Source organism: Papio anubis, chromosome 10 (assembly GCF_008728515.1).
Source record: "Papio anubis isolate 15944 chromosome 10, Panubis1.0, whole genome shotgun sequence".
Lineage (NCBI taxonomy): Eukaryota > Metazoa > Chordata > Mammalia > Primates > Cercopithecidae > Papio > Papio anubis.
In genome coordinates this window covers 105,350,060-105,370,180 of record NC_044985.1, presented here as the reverse complement: position 1 = coordinate 105,370,180, position 20,121 = coordinate 105,350,060, and the positions used below count along the sequence as shown (strand labels likewise).

General features: G+C 38.4%; 1 protein-coding gene across 2 annotated transcripts in view; it reads left to right on the top strand.

Annotated features, from left to right (window-relative positions):
* The window catches only part of EPHA4 (EPH receptor A4), a 155,048-nt gene that overhangs the window by 9,753 nt on the left and 125,174 nt on the right, over positions 1-20,121 (top strand). The gene's annotated exons all lie outside the window — the stretch shown is intronic.

The window sequence follows — 20,121 nt, the reverse complement described above, 5'->3', positions numbered from 1 at the left end:
TTAATGACAGGGTGGGATTAACTATGGGGTAATTCACTTGATTGACTGAAAATCCAGTTATAACCTGAAGAAAATTGCGTTTTTGGTGATTTGGTGTCATAAAGTTACGCGTTACTCCTTTCATAGTTTACACTTTTCTGAAGTGGCATTCCTGCTTAGCTATAGTATTTCTAGGAGTAACTAACAGTCAATGTTCTTTCATTTTGTTGTAAATAGAATAAAGAGTGGCTGTCTTTTCTGTTGATTCACAGTTAAAAAATTTTTTAAAAAAGGAAAATATGTAAATTTAAAAGTTTACAAGTTGGAATTCAAGGATTTTTAAAATAAAGATTAATGCCTCGATTTTTTGTTTGCTCTCGACTTAGCAACTGCTAGATAAGCCGTACCAAATTGATACCCCAAAGTATATTCCGGTATTAATATAAGAAAATATGTGAGTGCATTGTTGCTGGCACCTAAATTACTATGTTCATAGCAGGAACAGTGAAATGAGCAGGGCAATGACATGCCGTCACATTTCAGAGTAAATTATTCTGCCTTTTCCGTTTTGTAAGACAGGACCTGCACATCTTCACATGTCAAGATTCTTATATATATTTTAAGTAAAACAACACTGGCTTCCATTTCCTGCTAAAATGTTCACTCTCAGTGTTAGCACATCTTCCTGTATCTAATGTCATTGATTTTCCATTGTCACAGAGCCCGGTAACTCATACATTGCTACATTGTGAAACTCCTTGACATTTTTACAACCAAAATTAGAAAGAAAAGAGAAAAAGATGGTGGGGAAAGTGAATAGAAAGGCAATTGAACATTTTTCTGGTTTGCTTTATGGAAATAGTCTTGGGGATCCAGTTAATCACGTGGTTCCTCGAAGGGGAGGAATACAGGGTTTCAAATCTAGTCCACTTCCGAGCAAGCTGTTCCTAACACGAGGCCAGATATTTAACAGAAGAAGAAGGTGGATTGAGTCGTTTTTGAGAAACGTCAGTGTTTTCAGGCGTGTCGACCAAGTTTGTTTTTGTTTTCCTTTTGTTTTTGTTTTTGTTATTTTGATTTTTTTTCCCTGTTAATAAAATGATTAACTCTTTCAAGACACTTTTTGCACAAGACCTTGCACTTTGGTTGTTTGTTTCTATTATTGCCATGTGAAAATTTCTGATGAAGTTAGGTAAGAAAAAACTTGAAGGACAAAGGATTCCAAGCTTGAGTGGGACTTTGAAAAGATGACTTGAGACACTAAAAGTCTTGGGAATAATAAAAATGGTTGGCCCTATCCTTGATACCGTGACAGGCATCAAGAGTAGCACCCAGGCACAATGGAAAGAATATAGAGACAAGGAAAGATGTATGAATGTGGTCACTTAGCTAGATGATCTTGAGCATGTTTCTTAAGCCCTGTGAACCTTGGTTTGTTCATCCATAAAATGGGATGATAATAGTTATATTTAGCTTATAGACTTGCGATGAGGACTTGGGGTTGTAAGATTGGTAAAAGTCACCTCATAGATCATGCAAGAACTTGAAACTAGCATTCTGTTGTCATTGTGCTCTTCCCAAGGTCATAGCTGTTGACTTTTAGGAGTGTTGAGTTGAAATAGTAAAAGGAAAATCCCTGACCACTCCTTGACATCAAGGCTAAAGATAGGAAGCATCTCCCTCCTTTGCCCTGACAAATAATAATATACATTTTCACACTTCGTATTGCAAATATTATTTGGAGGATGTCATTTTTTTTTCCTCCTTGGTAGGAAAGAGAACTTTCCTTTGAACAAGAGAAAAGTGACTTGTGGCTAGGACAAGAAAGAGGGTATAAAGAAAGCTTAAGAAGGAATATAAAGGAAAACTGGCCAAGTCTTCAGAACTCTGGCAGCAGGTTCCTCCCCAATTGTCTTTTCAATGGTTCTACTGTGGCAGGACAAATAGAAGAACAGGTGAAAGGTCACCTACTTCCTCATCCATCTTCCTTGGGGTCCGGGAGGTCAGAGCGAAGATTGATTAAGATCTTAAATGTTTGACAAAGGATCCTTGGGCAAAAATGGGCAGGGAGGGTGGGGGCCTGGGGTGTGCTGTTGTTTGACTCTAACCCTGATCATCCACTGGAGTCGTCAAAGGACCTTGGGGACAGAACTACACTTCCTCTTGCAGTTCCTACCCCCAGCAGTACATGCTAATGGAGAGGAAGGATGAGGGCAGGGGGATGGTGGGTTTGCCCTCTGAAGCAGCTGCAAGTTCATTCTTCTCTTGAATAACATTTTCTGAAATGATTTGACTTGGTCTCAGTAGAACAACAATGTGTGTGAGCTCCTTACCCATCTTCTCAGGGAGAATGTATCCCAGGAGTTAGCAGCCCTTTGAACTTGCCTAGTGATTGGAGGCAGAGGATAATATAATTATTCTAGTTAGTCCTGCTTCCAGGCCACATCAGACTGTTGGAGATAGGAAACAAAATCCGCTTCAGACATCTCCTTCCGGACAGACACACCCCTAATGAAGAAGTGTTCCAGATGTTTTACAGGACTGTTTTCATTACTTTAGAAATATTGACCGGGCGCGGTGGCTCAAGCCTGTAATCCCAGCACTTTGGGAGGCCGAGACGGGCGGATCACGAGGTCAGGAGATCGAGACCATCCTGGCTAACACGGTGAAACCCCGTCTCTACTAAAAAATACAAAAAACTAGCCGGGCGCGGTGGCGGGCGCCTGTAGTCCCAGCTACTCGGGAGGCTGAGGCAGGAGAATGGCGTGAACCCGGGAGGCGGAGCTTGCAGTGAGCTGAGATCCGGCCACTGCACTCCAGCCTGGGCGGCAGAGCGAGACTCCGTCTCAAAAAAAAAAAAAAAAAAAAGAAATATTAAGCAGAAGGAAGAGAGGAAAATATTCTATTAAATTTTTAAAATTTATTTTTATTATTTGTTTTTTAATATAAGAGATGAGGTCTCACTATGTTTCCTAGGCTGGTCTTGAACTCCTGGCCTCAAGTGATCCTCCTACCTCAGTGTCTCAAAGTGCTGGGATTACAAGGTGTGAGTCACCACACCCGGCCAAAAAGATTCTCTATTAGCTTATTTTTTGCCTAATTAAAAAGCTGAAAAATGAAAGGACAGTTCCAGATTTTCTCTTTGGGAAATATTAATCAGCACTTTTCAGAGCATACCTGTAAAAATAATTCCAATAAAAAGAAAACATTCTTTTGGCGTCACTCTTAAGGCCAAATAATTACAACTGTGACAAAATTAAGCTAGGTAAGAATCAAGCCTTGCTGAAGTATACAATTTTGTTGTATATTGAAGTCATCAATATTAAAATGTGTTCATATCAACTAAAGGTATCATAGTAAAAGCTTTTAAAAGAAAGAACAAGATAGAAATGTTCTAATGGTTTTAAAATAAACAGACTTGTGCTCTGAAAAGAGGAAGAGAGCTATGTCAAAAAACTGATTACATTTTTTTTCTCAAGTATGCTATAGAAGGAGCTTAGGAGAAAGAAGTAATGGAAAGGAAGTATTTAAAATCTAGTTCACAGAGATGCTGCTTCATATCCTTTGCACTGTTGAAATTTTTCCTCTACCTTTGAATCATGTCATTAAGAATCAATTGCTTAAATCACATGGCTGCTTTTATCTCTGTCTTTGAAGCATGGCTGTGCTCTTTGAAAAATGTAATTCTTTATCTATAAGAAGAGCAGCGTTTAATTATTGTCCTTTTTCTGTTATGCTTTTTTTTTTTCCTCTTTGTGTGACCAGGCTGCCTTTGTGAGTGTGAATCACGCAATAGTCTCTATTTGGGGTTCACCAAAGCATCGCATAGGAATTATCTCAGTTAGGGATTTTTGAATATGGTATTCAAGAGTTGATGACTTATTTTAGTCTAACTGAGCTTCTTTGTATCTTTCAGAAATGAATTAAGACATAATTATTCTATTAAGATTTGAGCCTCTAAGAAAAAGCCTTATTAAGTGGTTTTTCAGTTACTGCTCTGCAGAGCAGAGGTGTTCATAATATAAGTTTGACTTTCACATAACTGAACTTTACTACTTAATGCGGGGGGGAAGGATAATTGGTAAATTTAGCATTGGCAAAGGACTGAATGCTTGTCAGATAAACTTCTCGTATAGAATTACATAAAGTAAAAATTGTAACTCTTCCACTCCCGGCCCACACACACACACACACACGCACCCCCACACCCACCACACATACACACACACAGTTTTCAAAAGCTTACATTTTACAAGTTACCATTTTTCACAATTTGGCAGGCAACTCAAATATAGCCATATACATGTATTTTTAAAATAATAGATGGAATCATCCTTGTAATTGTCATCCTGTTTTTATGATGCTTGACTGTCATAGATATCACTGTATATTAGAGAATATAGCTTTTCTTAATTCTCCTTCATTGAAGATTAATATTCTGTAGTATAAGTATGCCATGCTTTATTTAATCTTTTCCTTATTGGTAGATATCTAGGTTGTTTCAGTATTTCCTGGTAGTATTTTTAAACTAACACTTTAATTTGTAATCATATATGTATGTTTTTGTGAAAACATTGAATGATTAACCTTGCTTTGTTATTTTTCTGCCTTTATCTTGGACATATGAATTGAGGAGAACTTCCTTATGAGAATGTCAGTGGGGGGAGCATTAGGCGTAACCAGAGTAGTAACATCAGTGATGAGTATGGAACATATGGTGTTTCATTAAATGTCCATTGAATGAATGAATGACTGAATGTATAAGAAATAGCAGCCTGTTTCACATATAACAATTATTTGGCGGAGTTATGTTTCATGGAGTCAACATGATATATTAAAATCTTTGCATGCGACTAATGTATTAATGAGGTCCTTGTTCATGATTTCTATTCAATCTGGTCCTTTTTAAATCATGTTTATGAATCTTCTTTACATCTAAACCTTCAAAATTCTCTGCAGCATGTGAAGTTAACATACAGTTAGCACAAAGTGGCCAGTAACTGCCTTTGGAGTTGAGCCACTTAATCAGATGTGCAATTGTAGACACTAACTTAGCTTCCCTAACCTCGAGTTCATATTTGCAAATTGGTGGCAATGGTATATTATTATATATGGCACACATATATGCATGAATGTATGAAGGGCCTGGCACAGTGCTTAGAATCATTAAAATGCTTAGAAAGTGAAAATTGTACTCTTATTTTGATTGTTGTTAGATAGAAATATGGTGACAATATGGGCTGTTTGATCAATCCAACAAAGAAACCATTTCATTTAGGTTCCAGAATAGAGAGTTTGTTTGTTTGGTTTTGATCTTTTGAGGAGGCAATGGTGACAAATACAGGGAAGAGTGAGGGGATGGTACCAAATGGCTGGTCTTGTCTACATTGGTCCAATCCTCTGTGCCTCAAGTCACTGTGGTTCTCCATGTGGTCCAGCTATGTTCCCCAAGACCCTTTCATGTGCTCTGCAAGGTCAAAACTTTCTTAATAACACTAAGATGTTATTTGCCTTTTTTTTCTAATTCTCTCGTGAGTGAACAGTGGAGTTTTCTAGAAGCTAACTGATGTATGGTAATGTTATTAAGTTGAATACAGAAGCAAATATAGTGATCCCCTTTAACTTTGGGGGATATTTCCAAGACCCTCAATAGATGCTGAAAGCTCAAATAATACCAAACCCTTATGCACTGTTTTTTCCTATACATATGTACCTATGCTAAAGTTTAAGCTATAAATGAAGAACAATAAGAGAATGCCAACAACAATAATAAAATAGAACAATCATAACAATATATTTTAATAAAAATTATGTGCATATAGCCTCTCTCTATCGTTTTTTCTATCCCTGTCTCAAAAATATCTTACTGTACTGGACCTTTGGTAGGCAAAACCACAGAGACCCAAATCATGGGAATGATGAGACTACTGTGAAAGAATCTGGTTGTCCTCTATTAAGCCAGACATTCAAGAAACATGAAAGGAAAAAAAGTAGTGGCTGGGCGCAGTGGCTCATGCCTGTAATCCCAGCACTTTGGGAGGCCGAGGCAGGTGGATCACGAGGTCAGGAGTTTAAGACCAGCCTGACCAATATGGTAAAACCCCATCTCTACTGAAAAAAAAAAAAAAGAAAAAAATTAGCTGGGCATGGTGGCGTGAGCTTGTAGTCCCAGCTACTCCGGAGGCTGAGCCAGGAGAATCCTTTGAACCTGAGAGGTGGAGGTTGTAGTGAACCAAGATCTCACCACTTCACTCCAGCCTGGGCGATACAGCGAGATTGTCAAAAAAAAAAAAAAAAAAAAAAAAAAAAAGGAAGGAGAGAAGGACGTAAAACAATGTCACTTTTCTCACTAAGTTTACTTTTGTTTTGGGCAACAGTGTTTAAAATATGCTATTTGTGTTAACATGTAATGAGTTAATTATTGTTATTTTTCAAAGAATTTGAAATAATTTAAAACCTCATTTTTCAGTTTCAATTTGTATTGGTAAATATTAGTAGTTATAACTCACACACACGAAAACATTATTGATAATTTTTGAGAGTGTAAGGTAAGGAGGTTCTGAGGCTAAAAGGATTGAGAACCACTGCATCTAGTCCATCACCTTTTAGTTTCTTTGGAAGGTAACATAGACTGCCCTTCTGCAGGTCATGCAGAGGCTTTCAAAATGAAAACGGAATAAGAAAGCTCTGAAAACTTTTTCATAATCTGGGAGACTCAGGTAGTTTGGAAGAATGACATTTTATTTACTCAACCCTTTAGACGTTTCTGTAAAATTAGGCAGCAATTAATAGCTCTTGGCTTTTTAAAAAGTGGTTATCTGTGTCCAATAACATGGCTCAGTGCTCCCTTCAGTTTTACTGTGCTTGTGAGAAGGAGTGATTAAAGAAGGCCTCAGCTGTCCTCTGGACCCTGAGAGACTGTATCTTTTTCACTTAAGGCATAAAAGCTTTCTCCCTGAATCCCTTTACAGCTGGTACCCCTGAGCTGTTTTGGGGGAGGAGAACAGGTGAGGTCACTTGGTTCCATGATCTGGAGGGTAATTAAGAATCCCATGACTAAATGAACATTTTATGACTATTCAGGGTCTATTTCTTTTTCCTGGGAAACACACATGTTGGTACTGCTTACAACTCTCTTACACCCCAGCCTTTTCTGGGTGAATGCGGGTCGTCAGCTGTCTGCCCAGCCCTGCAGTTCCAGGCAGCAGATTCTTCATTTGCATATTCTGTATTCGCCCTCATGCAAAACAGCACACCCATTTCCCCCTTTCACAAAGGCAATGAGGGCTTCCTTTGGAAACCCCAGCCAAAATCTCCTTCTGTTTATGCAGAGCCCAGTGATTTAGACACCATGCAAATTAATTCGGTTTTGATTTGAATGCTTCCAGAGATCAGGGGTGGGAGGCAGAGAGGAGAGTATTGGCACAGTGCTCTTTTTATGCACCCTGTGCCCCCAGCGTGGCTGGTTGTCACTCTCCGGCCCCCCCTGCCCCATGCTAAATAACCCAAGTCCCTGCTGCTCATTTCATTTTGACCTTTGGAAAAGGAACCCAGCCTGGGTGAATCCCTTGGCTTGTCTGTTTAGTGACAGCTTCAGCTGGAATCTTGCTGTTCTTTCTGAGGTGGGAGGGGATGGCACTATTCAGATTATGCTAGGAATGTTCAGAAGTGTCCCAACAAAGCGCTTTAAAAAATTGTAAAGTAAGAAGATACAATTCTTTGAAAAAGAATCGTCAGAGCTCAGGAAGTTCTGAAAATAGGCGTTAGGTCACTAATGGGCTGGAGTCCCTTCATGCCATCAATGAGTAGATATTTAAAATCTATGATGTACAAATCACCACGGGGATTTTCATCTGTGTTTCTTCATCTATGAACGAATACATCAATCTTCATACCTAGAATCACAATGAAAATTTCATATTTTCACTTATGTCCCCAGATAAAATTCTTTAAAATGTGTATGGACTATAATTCTGTTCCTTATTATATTTGTGAATTCACTTTTGGTTGAATATCATCTTCTGTTTCTCTCTCCCTCCTCCCCACTCCCCCCACTGTCTCCAAATTTACTTATTTTTTCACCTTAGCTTTATTCCTTTTAGAAAGGGAAGGCAAGCGTACTGCATATTTTACCCAACAAACTTAACTCTGGTTGAAACCAGCACTATCTTCTGAAAGGCCGTGATCACATAGGCATTCTATAAACTAGAAGAAGAGGACTTTGCATGAAATGTTTTTGAAGTTCAATGGGACTTGAGTTCAAACTAATTTCACAGAGCAGAAAACGGGCATAGCTAGACGTTGCAGTGTAATTAAGTCAAAGCAAAGTCAGTTAAAACAACATCTAAATGTGGAAGAGCTTCGGTTTTGCTCCACATGGTCTGACAAAGTTTGATGATGCTGTTCAAAGTCCATTTGGGATGGATTATTAGGATTAAAGAGCAGCAGAATGCTCTGTACGTGGTGTGTTCCCTGGTGTCATTAGTGGATGAGAAAATTCAGCTGCTTATCTGGCTCTTGTTTCTCAGGATGGATTTAAACAGACCCACTCTTCTCAAAGGTGATCTTACTAACCTCTTCTTAATAAGTTACAGATCTCAAATTGCTCAAAATCCTTAAAATACCATTTGAAGTAAGTTGATTGATAATTATCATTTCCCTTCCGTTTACAGATATTTTCTGCACCAGTACAAAGCTGTGGTACAGTTTCTTAATTACCCAGATAATCCTGTTTGCTTGTATTTTTAAACTATGAAGTGCTGGGTAATTATTCAATTCTTAATAGAAGGCAAATGGCAATGTAAACAATAATTAGGATGTTAGACAGACTAATGCGCTTCAAAGCAAATTGGATTTTTTTCATACTGTTCAGCATGAAGTCCCATAAAGCTAACAATTTAGAAGCAAGGCGAAAAAGGTTCCATGTTGTTCATATTTTATGGCGTTATCTCTTCATGGCTTGGTTCTGTGAATAGCAGTTTGCCCCAATGAAGCTGCCTGTGCCCAAGCCAAATGTTTCTGTAACAATCGCTTCCCTGCTGTTTGACATTTGGCTATGTTCTCCCAGGGCTCCAGATTGGGCCTTTGTCTGCTTCAGAGCTGAGAGGTCAGAGGTTAACAGAATACTGATTTCCTCCCATAATACCATGGCAGGTAAATATGGGCCAACCTCATGATCAGTTAAGACTCGGCTCAGTTAGGAATGCTTTTTCTCTTGGGCTTTTGTCCTTAAGAACTTCCCTGATTTAAGACTTCACCTTTCCCAGCTATTGCTTTCCACAGTGGATTATTCATTAGGATTGCAGCCATCTCTTTTATGTGACTTCTTCCTTTAATAACCATTCACAACTAGCAATATATCCCCAGAAATCCCTGACCTGAAAAGTACAAGCAAATCATTGCTTTTGATGAATTAATTTTACAAACTGAAGATGGTAATACTTTGCAATCTTTAGGCTCTTAATTATGTCTTGTAGTCTTATCTCTATGTTTCATTGATGAAATAATAAACCGATAACAAAGGCAGTAAACAAAGATACCTTTATAATGTGGCAATTCCCCAACCCCTCCTTTTTCTTGTCTAGCCTCATGATGTGTTTGCCAGTTAGAGGTGCAATTAAAGGAACAATCAGTTTTATTTTCCATTTTCATCACTTATGGAGAGGCCCAAGTATTCATCAGTATCAATGTTATTAATGTTTTACATCAGTTTAATTATATCAGCCTTAATTTTTCTCCCATAGATTAATGTTACTCAATAGGTTGCATCCTGATTGGTTACGATGCATTCACAGACTTTAGACATTTAAAATACATTTCAAACTTTCAAATTTCTCGATCAAAATTCATCAATTAATTTTAGGACATCTTTTTACACATGAGCTATCCTGTTTGTGTTTGGCTGACCTCTCTTGCTTTGCACTGTGAACTTGAGGCTTGGATTCTTTTGTTTTCAGATTTAAGTGTTTGAAAAAGACATCTCCACTTTCAAAACCAGTTTCCTTTAGAAGTTTCCAGCTTGGCAATGGCTGAAGCAGCCCCAGGCAAATTAGCATGTTAAAAGAATGGATCAATACCTTTCTGGCTCCTTTACCCTCCTCGCTCTCTTCCAAGGGAGAAGAGTTTTGAAGAACCCTAGGAGGCCCTTGACAGAGGTGCCAGGAGGCTTCAAGAGGACTGTCAGTAGCCCAAGTGGGCAACATTGACAGCTTGATCTACTGCCCAGACTGCTTCTCCGCTGGCCATTTGAAAATGGATGCAAGAGGAATTGACAGCTTCAGGAAAGCTTTAGCAGTTCATGTAATTATGGAGAGGATTAGAAGAAAAGTGTTGGGTGAAATAAGAGATCAATACAAGGGCGCTAGTTGACTGAATTCACCTTTAGCTGTTAGGGCACTCCATTTTATAATATTTAGCCTGTGCTTAGAGAAGAATGTTTGACAGGCTTGTTTTTCTTTTAGGGGTTGTGTAAACCTATGCATAAGAAAAAGAAGACATAAGTAGCCGCTGGTTTTTGAGCAAGGACTTGTAGATAATTAACAACGTAGTGTTTCCAGTCCTTAAGGTGCAAAGGTACTAATTAACTAATGGGAGAGATTGAGATTTCATTACTCTGTTCTTTAAGGAGGTGCCAGCAAAGAAGTGCGTTGAAAGTAATATTTGAATATTCAGGTTTCCTTTTCAAACCCTTTCTTTTAGAACTGCCTCTCTGTTTGTATCCTAGATTTTAAAATTAGCACTGATACACTAAAACAAGGTAAGGGTGTGGTTGTTTTTGTAAGGAAAACAAAACTCATGTTGATGGAAAAATAAAAACGTTATCTTTGCATGAATGCAAAGCATTTTTAAAAGATTTAGAATCAACCACTGAATGGTCTCAAATGATCTTACTTTTGGAAGCTTTCCTCCATAGGGCAAAGAATGGTTAGTGTACTTAACTAAAATAAGCCCAAGTACCTAATTTATTCTAGCCTAATACGTGATTCTGGAATTCTCTTTTACAACATGTTGGAGCTACAACTATTTCAGTAATTTTAAATGGTTACTGAATATGACAAGAATCCTACACTATAATTTCAACAATTGCACTAAAACTTTTTAAAAAGCATTGTTAGATCTTTCTTCTAGAGAAACATAAAATCTTTTACTGAAGATAAGTAATGTTTTACTGTATAAAAATCGTAACTTTGATTGCAACTTTAAAAACTAGATATAGTAAAAAGAACTCCTCCCCAAAAAGGATTGTTGACTTCTACAAGAGATAGGGATTAGAAAACACAACCCATTGAGTTTTTCCAATATTTTCAATTATATCTTCTAGCTGGTTATCACTGATCTACAGGAAAGTTATTGATTTTTGTATGTTTATCTTATATCCAATCTTCTTATTGAAGTATCTTGTGAATACTAATAAGTTTTCAGTTAATTCTCCGGGATTTTCTAGAGAGCAAATAGTTTCCATTGCAAACAATTATATATGTATTTTTCTCTTATTTAAAAAATTAAGCCTCTTATTTCTAACTTTCATGTTACAACATTGGTCAGAATTTTCAGATCAGTAATAAATAATAGGGTAGATTGTGAGCATCCTTATCACCAATTTTAGTGGATATAACTTAACTATAATATCAGATCTATTTTCTTAATATCATATTAATAATTTTTAAACAATTCTCAGAGAGAGTGAATGTTGAATTTTGTTAAGTTTACATATTTATCTTGGTTACGTTGCTTTTTTGGTTTGTTGTATTTTGCATTTATGAGATCTAATATATCAGTAGATTTTTTCTGGTGATAAACCATAAACTCTCTTTGCATTTGTAGAAAAAAAGAGCCTTATTAGATAGCAGAGAATTTTGACAAAGGCTTTTGAATTCAATTTGTTAATTGAAAACGGTGATTAGGAGGCAGAACTTTGGAATACCAACTGAATTTTAATCTCAGCTCTGCCACTCACTATGTGACTATGGGCTAGTTAGTGAACTTTAGTAATTTGGCTTTCTCTTCTATAAAATGGAAATAGTGATACCTATTGCGTGAGTATACTTAGTGTTAAATAAGATAATATATCTAAGTCTCAACAAGGAAGTGGTGTCTATTAACTGTTCAGTAAGTGTCACAATTTTTATTGTTTATTTTGAATTTCTAATAAATATCTATGTAATATTAGTCTACATTCTCTCTCTCCTCTCTCTCTCTTTCCTTTCCTCATCAGGTTTTGGTACTATAGTTGATTCATCAAATTAAAATAGTTTTACATTAAAAAATTAGCACTGTAGAATGTTAATATGCATGAGAACTATCTTTTCTTTGCACGTTTGAAAGATTCCGCCATTAACACTGGCTCTGGACTGTGCACTTTGAATTTGGGCACTTTTCTCTATATTTGCTAGATTTTAATAAAAAGTACAATAGCCACAACAAAGAAACTATCTCTCAGACCTTGTTCAGTTGCTTTTCAAATCACATATGTAGATTTTCCAGCCCAACGTAGTGGATAAGTTCTTTGATTTGGTATCTTTTCAGCCTCTGTTGCCTTTAGGGTGAACAGCAAAGATGACACATTGTTCTCATCCATAATTACATTATTGAAATTTCTCATTACTTGTTTTTGTTTGTTTGCTTGTTTGTTTGTTTTTGTGAGATGGAGCCTCACTCTGTTGCCCAGGCTGGAGTGCAGTGGTGCTATCTCGGCTCACTGCAACCTCCACCTCCCTGGTTGAAGGAATTCCCCTGCCTCAGCCTCCTGAGTAGCTGGGATTACAGCCACACACCACCATGCCTGGCTAATTTTTTTTTTTTTTTTGTATTTTTAGTAGAGATGGGGTTTCACCATGTTGACCAGGCTGGTCTCGAATTCTTGACTTCAGGCAATCTGCCTGCCTCAGCCTCCCAAAGTGCTGGGCTTACGGGCGTGAGCTACGTGAGCCACCATGCCCTGCCTTGTGTAGATCTTAGACTTGTGAATTAAAGGTAATGGGTTTGTTAAACTCAGTTAGTTCATAGGCATGGTAGAGCTACTCCTTAATCAGGAACCCTGGCTGCTCATGAGAATTCTGGTTGAGAAAATACTTAATATCCCATTAGGGGAAGCTACTTTTCACTGCAGAGTGAATGTGGATGCAGCTCCTCTGAGCTGTGGTGCTTTACTCTCCTTTTTACTGAGAGACCAAGAGCCAGAGAGAGAGTTGGAGCATGAAACTGAGAGCAAGAGTGAGAGAGAGAGAGACCAAGAAGTTTGGAGACACTTCTGGTGCTCCTTAGATCAGCAACTTTGACATAGCAATTTGTAAATACTTTACATTGGTTTTGGGGATTGGCAAGTTTCATTTTTCACATAACCAGACAAATTCCGTGGGTCACAGCGGGCAGGATGAAGACCAGAGGACAAACATTGACTGACTCAGTATAAGGAAGAACTGTTTAATATTTTGAACTAGACAAGCGTAGAGTGTGATGCTTTTTGAGGCATAGTTTTTGGATGTGTTCACACTGGCTGTATGACCCCAGGGCACCTAACAGTGAAAAATTGGAGGTCGTATGTGTCTTAAAAGGGGCAACACTGCCATTTTGGGCAGGATGATTCTTCCTTAAGTAAAACTCCATGAAGAATGGGAGTCCTTACAGGACTCCCAAGTGGCTGGGACTACAGGAGTTATAGAGAATTTAGTAGCCCTAGTAGTCCCTGAACACTAAATCCTGGTGTCGTCCTCAGTCATTTGGACAGGCCAAAACCTGCCCTTGCATTTTGAAGTGTCCTGGGATGGATGCTAATCTCAATTATAAACTTCTAGACTATGAGGTTACTATGAGGTTACTAAGATTCTAAGATAGAGTATTGAGTACTCTACTTTAGGTACTTCACATATCCTTGGGTAGACAATCTAGGTCTAAGATCTTGTAACATGGAAAAGATGGAGAAGCTCTTCCAACAATCCCAGCTAGTCATCTCTCTTATTTTTATTTTCCCTAAATCTAAGAGTACATCATAACATTTCAAAATCAATATCATGTTTCCTCCATGTATTAGTCTGTTCTTGTATTGCTATGAAGAAAGACCTGAGACTGGGTAATTTATTTAAAAAAAAAAAAAAGTGGTTTAATTGTCTCATGGTTCTGCAAGCTGTACAGAAAGCATGGCCTCAGCATCTGCTTGGCTTCTGGTGAGGCCTCAGGAAGCTTTTACTCATGTCCCAGAGCAAAGGCGAACAGGCATTCATGTGGGAGCGAGAGAGAGAGAGAGAGAGAGAGAGAGAGACAGAGAGAGAAGGACAACGTCCCAGACTTTTTTTTTTTTTTTTTTTTTTTTTTTTTAAGATGGACTCTTGCTCTGTTGCCAGACTGGAGTGCAGTGGTGCGATCTTGGCTCACTGCAACCTCCACCTCCCGGGTTCAAGTGATTCCCCTGCCTCAGCCTCCCAAGTAGCTGTGACTACAGGCATGTGGCACCACGCCTGGCTAATTTGTCCCAGATGCTTTTAAACAACCAGATCTGTGTAAACTAACTGAGGGAGAACTCAGTCATCACCAAGGGGATGGTGCTAACCCATTCATGAAGGATCTGCCCCCATGATCCAATAACCTCCCACCAGGCCCCACCTTCAACACTGGGAATCACATTTCAACATGAGATTTGGAGGGGAGAAACATCCAAACCACATCACTCAATAAACATGAATTGAAGAAGATAGGAAATATCTTTTGGAAGAAATTACTAACGTTTTACAAAAGCATCTGTAATGATGACTATGAGCCAAGTGCTCTACCAGTTTTAATTTATTTCATCCTTAAACAGCCTTGTAAGTCAGGTACTGTTATTATCCCCATTTCACACATGGAAAGGCCGGGGCACAAAATGATGGATGTGTTTGGCCATGTATACTACTTGACAGTTTGAACCCAGATAGACTGGCTCCAGCTCACACACTTGAGAACTGTTAGAAAGAAACTTTTCTACTTGGCCGGGCGCGGTGGCTCAAGCCTGTAATCCCAGCACTTTGGGAGGCCGAGACGGGCGGATCACGAGGTCAGGAGTTCGAGACCATCCTGGCTAACACGGTGAAACCCCGTCTCTACTAAAAAAATACAAAAAACTAGCCGGGCGAGGTGGTGGGCGCCTGTAGTCCCGGCTACTCGGGAGGCTGAGGCAGGAGAATGGCGTAAAAACCCGGGAGGCGGAGCTTGCAGTGAGCTGAGATCCGGCCACTGCACTCCACCCTGGTCGACACAGCGAGACTCCGTCTCAAAAAAAAAAAAAAAAAAAAAAAAGAAAGAAACTTTTCCCCCAGTGCCTGGCATTCTTATATAAGATAAGAAGAGTATTTAAAAATGCCTGTGTGATAGACTTGTTAAGAGTGCCCTGTAATTATTCTAAAAGTTTTCAGATATTCACCTGCCAATGGGTGGCCCTTGTGTTATTTTGAATGGCCTCACAAAGAGCAAAATGCAGCTGCAAGGTTGGAGACCTTGTCAGAGAGTATATTACTGAGCAAATTATTCTTATTTTGATTCTGTATCACAGCAGAAACAGATGATCCCTTTTCTTTTCAACTTAATTATTGGGAAGTTATAAGCATAGACCCAACTTGAGAAAAGACAGAACATCATCTCATCTTAGCACGAGGACAGCTTAACCAAATGAGAAGTTTTTGATTTCTCAAATGGTTCTGTAATAAATCTAGAGATTTAGAAGGAAAATCAATCTTAAAATGAGAGTAAACTTTTAATAATCTAAATATTGGGTGTGTGATTTTAAGCTTATTCAGGCAGAATATTTGTTAAATGTTTACAGAAAAAAACAATGGCAATGAACCTATTTGGAAAGCAATCCATTGATGTAATAAGAAGAAAAGGGAAAAAAGATGGAATAAGCAATTGCTGTTGGAGGTACTTGTCACTTCCTGTAGCATCCACAAGTACTTTCTCGCCTTCCCCTGTTGTATTGCTACCTGTGGCTTCAGTGGAAATGACTCACCTTTCAGCTCAGTAGAGCCGGTAGATCCTGAATATGTTAGCCACAAAAATTTTCCTTTTTTTTTTTTTTTGGCCCCTTAGCTATTCAGGGTCAGGTTTTCTGTTTCTTGTAACACAACCCTAATTAATACAGGAGGTCAGGCAGCATTATTTTAACATGCAGACTAGTTATCTATATGCAAGTATTTCACATATGAAACATGATGTTTGCCCAGGGTGAGTAGTTCTTTTCCCAAAAGGTTTCTTTATAATAGTATAAACAATGGGGACATCTTAAATGGTTCTTTATCCTCTTTTCTCAGCCTTATGGCAAGATAGAATAGGTTGAGTCACTGACAGAAGCAGAGGGAAAGCCTCTTCCAAACCATGGCTTAGTGAAGCAAAAAATCTCTCCTTATAGCCTTGGAGAATATTTAAGTGGCAAGGACCTTAGAAATCCTTTAGTTAGTTCATGCTTCTCACTTTACAGATGAGGAAACTGAGGCTCAAATTAATAAAGTATATAATAAATATCAAATGGGAAGAGGCGGAGGGGGAAAAAAGGAAATAAAATAAAAATGATAAAAATAATTAAAAAAGAAAAAAGTACATAATAAATATTAAAGACTGGTGCTTTAATTCCGGATTTTTTGAGTCTTGCCTTCTTGGTAGTGTTAAAGGTAGGATAAGCTCAGAAAACACATGGGCAGCCTAAGGCAAAGTTGCGTCTGTGTATCTTTGAAGGAGGCCTTGAAGAGTGAAGTCCCATATACCCAAACCTACTTCCAACTTAAGCCTTCGGAATTAGATCAAACTTGTTCCTTCACCACAATCATTGGGGTTTCAGCTGCCCCCTCCCCCATCCTCATGTAGGCTTGAATGCCTGGATATATCGTGGTTTTGCCAGTACATTCTGAGGTCTCCATGCCTTTCCCTGAACTGTTGCTTTGCAAGAGTTCACAGTCTAAGGTGGTAGGCAGGCCTAGAAAAATGATTGTAATATGTTATAACTAAGTTCAGGTAAAGCCCTGGGGGAGAGAAATGCTGAGTCCTGCTGGGGATGAGGTATAAAGAAAGGTTTTTGGAAAAATAAACAATGTTGAACAGCAGCTGACTTTCAACTATAGACATTTCCTAAGCATCTGCTCAGACAATGGAAAGGGATAAATGCCTGATGTGGCCTTTAAGTGTAGAATCTTATGGATTAAGCAAGTGCATTCCAGATCAACAGAAGAGGGACACATTGTGTGAGGGTGGTGTGTGTATGTGAATGTGTGTACTGTGGGGAGGCCACCAATGGATACAGTGGCCATTGGGGTTTAGGGGATGAGTGAAAGGGAAAGCTGTAACTTCTAAGTTTTAGGCTTGATCTATTTGTGCATGGTTATTTCATTCTTAGTTTCAGAAAATCCTTGAGGAGGAGGTAATTTTTAAGGGATGGGGGTTTGGCATGGCAGGATAGAAGGTCAGTTTAATTTATACTTGCCGAAAGTAGAATATATAAATGAGTGAGAGTACTGATCCAGGAAAGGAGGGTGGTCACCTTTTTGTTTGCTTTGCAATTCTGAATTTGACTTTGTAGAAAAGCAAGTTTTAAGAGGCTTTAGATTGATACCTTTGGGAGTCATATCAGTCAGCTGAGGATGGCATCACAGAAAACACAATACTACAGACTAGGAGGCTTAAACAACGGCAATTTATTTTCTCACAGTTCTGGAGGCTGAAGGTTCATGATCAAGGGTTCATCAGGGTTGGTTGTTAGTGAGGCCTCTTTCATGGCTTGTAGCAGACTGCCTTCTCTCTCTGTCCTCACAGGGTCTTTTTTCTTTAGGGTAGAGTCGAGAGAGAGCAATCTCTGGGGTCTCTTCCTTTTCTTGTAAGGGTACTAGCCTTATCAGAATAAGACCTCACCTTTATGATTTCATTTAACTTTTATTCACTCCTCATAGGCTCTGTCTCCAAATATAGTCACATTGTGGGCTTAGGGCTTCAACATATACATTTTGGAGGGGGGATCCAATTCATTCCCCCCACATTCATGTATTTCTTCTTTTTTCATAAAAGACTGTGAACAAGCCTGGCATGGTGGCTCATGCCTGTAATCCCAGCACTTTGGGAGGCCAAGATGGGCGGATCACCTGAGGTCAGGAGTTCAAGATCAGTCTGGCCAATATGGTGAAACCCCCGACTACTAAAAATTCAAAACTTATCAGGGCGTGGTGGTGCACGCCTGTAATCCCAGCTACTTGGGAGGCTGGGGCAGGAGAATTGCTTGAATCTGGGAGGTGGAGGTTGCAGTGAGCCGAGGTAGTGCCAGTGCACTCCAGCCTGGGCAATGGAGTGAGCCTCCATCTAAAAAAAGTAAATAAATAAAAAATGAAAAAAATGAAAGGTTGTGAACATGAGGCAGATCTGTAAGACTTAGCCTTTTTATCAAAGTTCCTGTGTTCATACCTGTGTGGGTGTCTTGTGATGACAGTGTAGTTTGGCACTATGATCTGAATATTTATGCCCGCCTCAAATGTATATGTTGAAATCCTAACCACCAAGGTGATGGTATTAGGAAGTAGGGCCTTTGGTTGACGATTAGATCATGAGAGTGGAGCCCTCATGAATATGATTAATGTCCTTATAAAGGGGACCCCAGAGAGCTAGCTAGTCCCCTTTACCATGTCAGGATATAGCAAGAAGGCATTGTCTAGGAGACAGAAATCGAGCCCTCATCAGACAGTGACTCTGCTTTGATCTCGCACTTTCCAGCCTCCTGAACCGTGAAAAATAAATTTCTGTTATTTATAAGTTACCCAGCACGAACAGTTGAAGACACGTGGCATCCTAAAGCTTCCACCCGCGTGACCAGGACTTTTCTGGATGTGGGAATCTTGTAGAAGTCACTTTATGCTTCTAAGCCCTTGTATTCCTTGTTTGTGAAATGGAGATCATATTATATCTATCAATCATCTATGTATTTTAGCTGATTAATATTTCACTAGACTTTAACATAATCAGATTTATTATTAATTGTACCGTGGTTTTATGGTGTGCATAGCTGCTAAGTATAGCATAGAAAGCCTTTCTTACTAAGGTATCTAAATATGGCTTAAAGCCATGTTGAAGGGAACCTATTAATCATAAGGTTATCAAGTTTAGTAAAAAATTGCAAATTAATTTTGTATGTATAAAAATGTGGAATACAGGCAAATATAAAGATAGGCAAAATCATCTATAATCTTACCACATAATGAGAGCCACACTTATTATTTTGCTTTTTATGCTTCCAGACTTTCTTTGATGTACACACACACACCACAAAATGAGTTAATGATCATGCAGCGTGATCATAAAATCTTTTCAGATCGATAAATATAACTTTATAACATTATTTTTAATGGCTACAGAGTTTTCTTTTGCTTGAATGTACCACAATTTCTTCAACTATCCTCTATTGTTGGACATTTAAGATGCTTTCAGTTTGATACTTTCAATAATGTTGCCCTTAATATCCTCGGCTAAAGTTTTAAAATGTAGCCTTAATTATTTTGAAATAACTGCCAAGTTGAAAAATATGCATTTTTTAAAAAAGTTTCAGTACATACTGAAAAAGTCTCAGTTTTGAGATAAATGCTTCTTGAGCTTGGAACAAACAAAATGAGAAGGAGCATACATACAGGATCATTATATGTTAATTTCCATGCAATACTCATTAATGAAATGAACTCCAAAGTGGAGGTAGTTTTACTCATTAGCACTTGCATGTGAGAAAACTTCTTTTAAAGATTTACTTTCTCAAGGTTTTTTGCCATCAAAGCCTTTCTTTTCATTCAAAAAAATCAATTAAATTTAACGCTTGTTTTGAACAAATGTAGGATTCTTTGGCTACCTGTGACATCTGTTGGCAGCTACCCTTTAATATAAAGGGTTATATATTTTAGTCTCCTGATGCAAATTATCGCCTCTAACTCTACTGCAAGTTTTCCTTCCCAGTATTTCAGGAACATCATGCTTTTGAAACCCAAAGAAAAACTTCCTTTCAAAAGGGCATTGTTAAACTGAGCTTGATGAGGCTGATTGTTTTTATATAATGGCTTGGACACTGTTGTCTTATGATTTTACAGAATGCCTTTAGGGTTTCACCAACTCGAAAGGAAAATGACTTCATGGATGAAGTATGGACTTTAAAATATTTCCCCA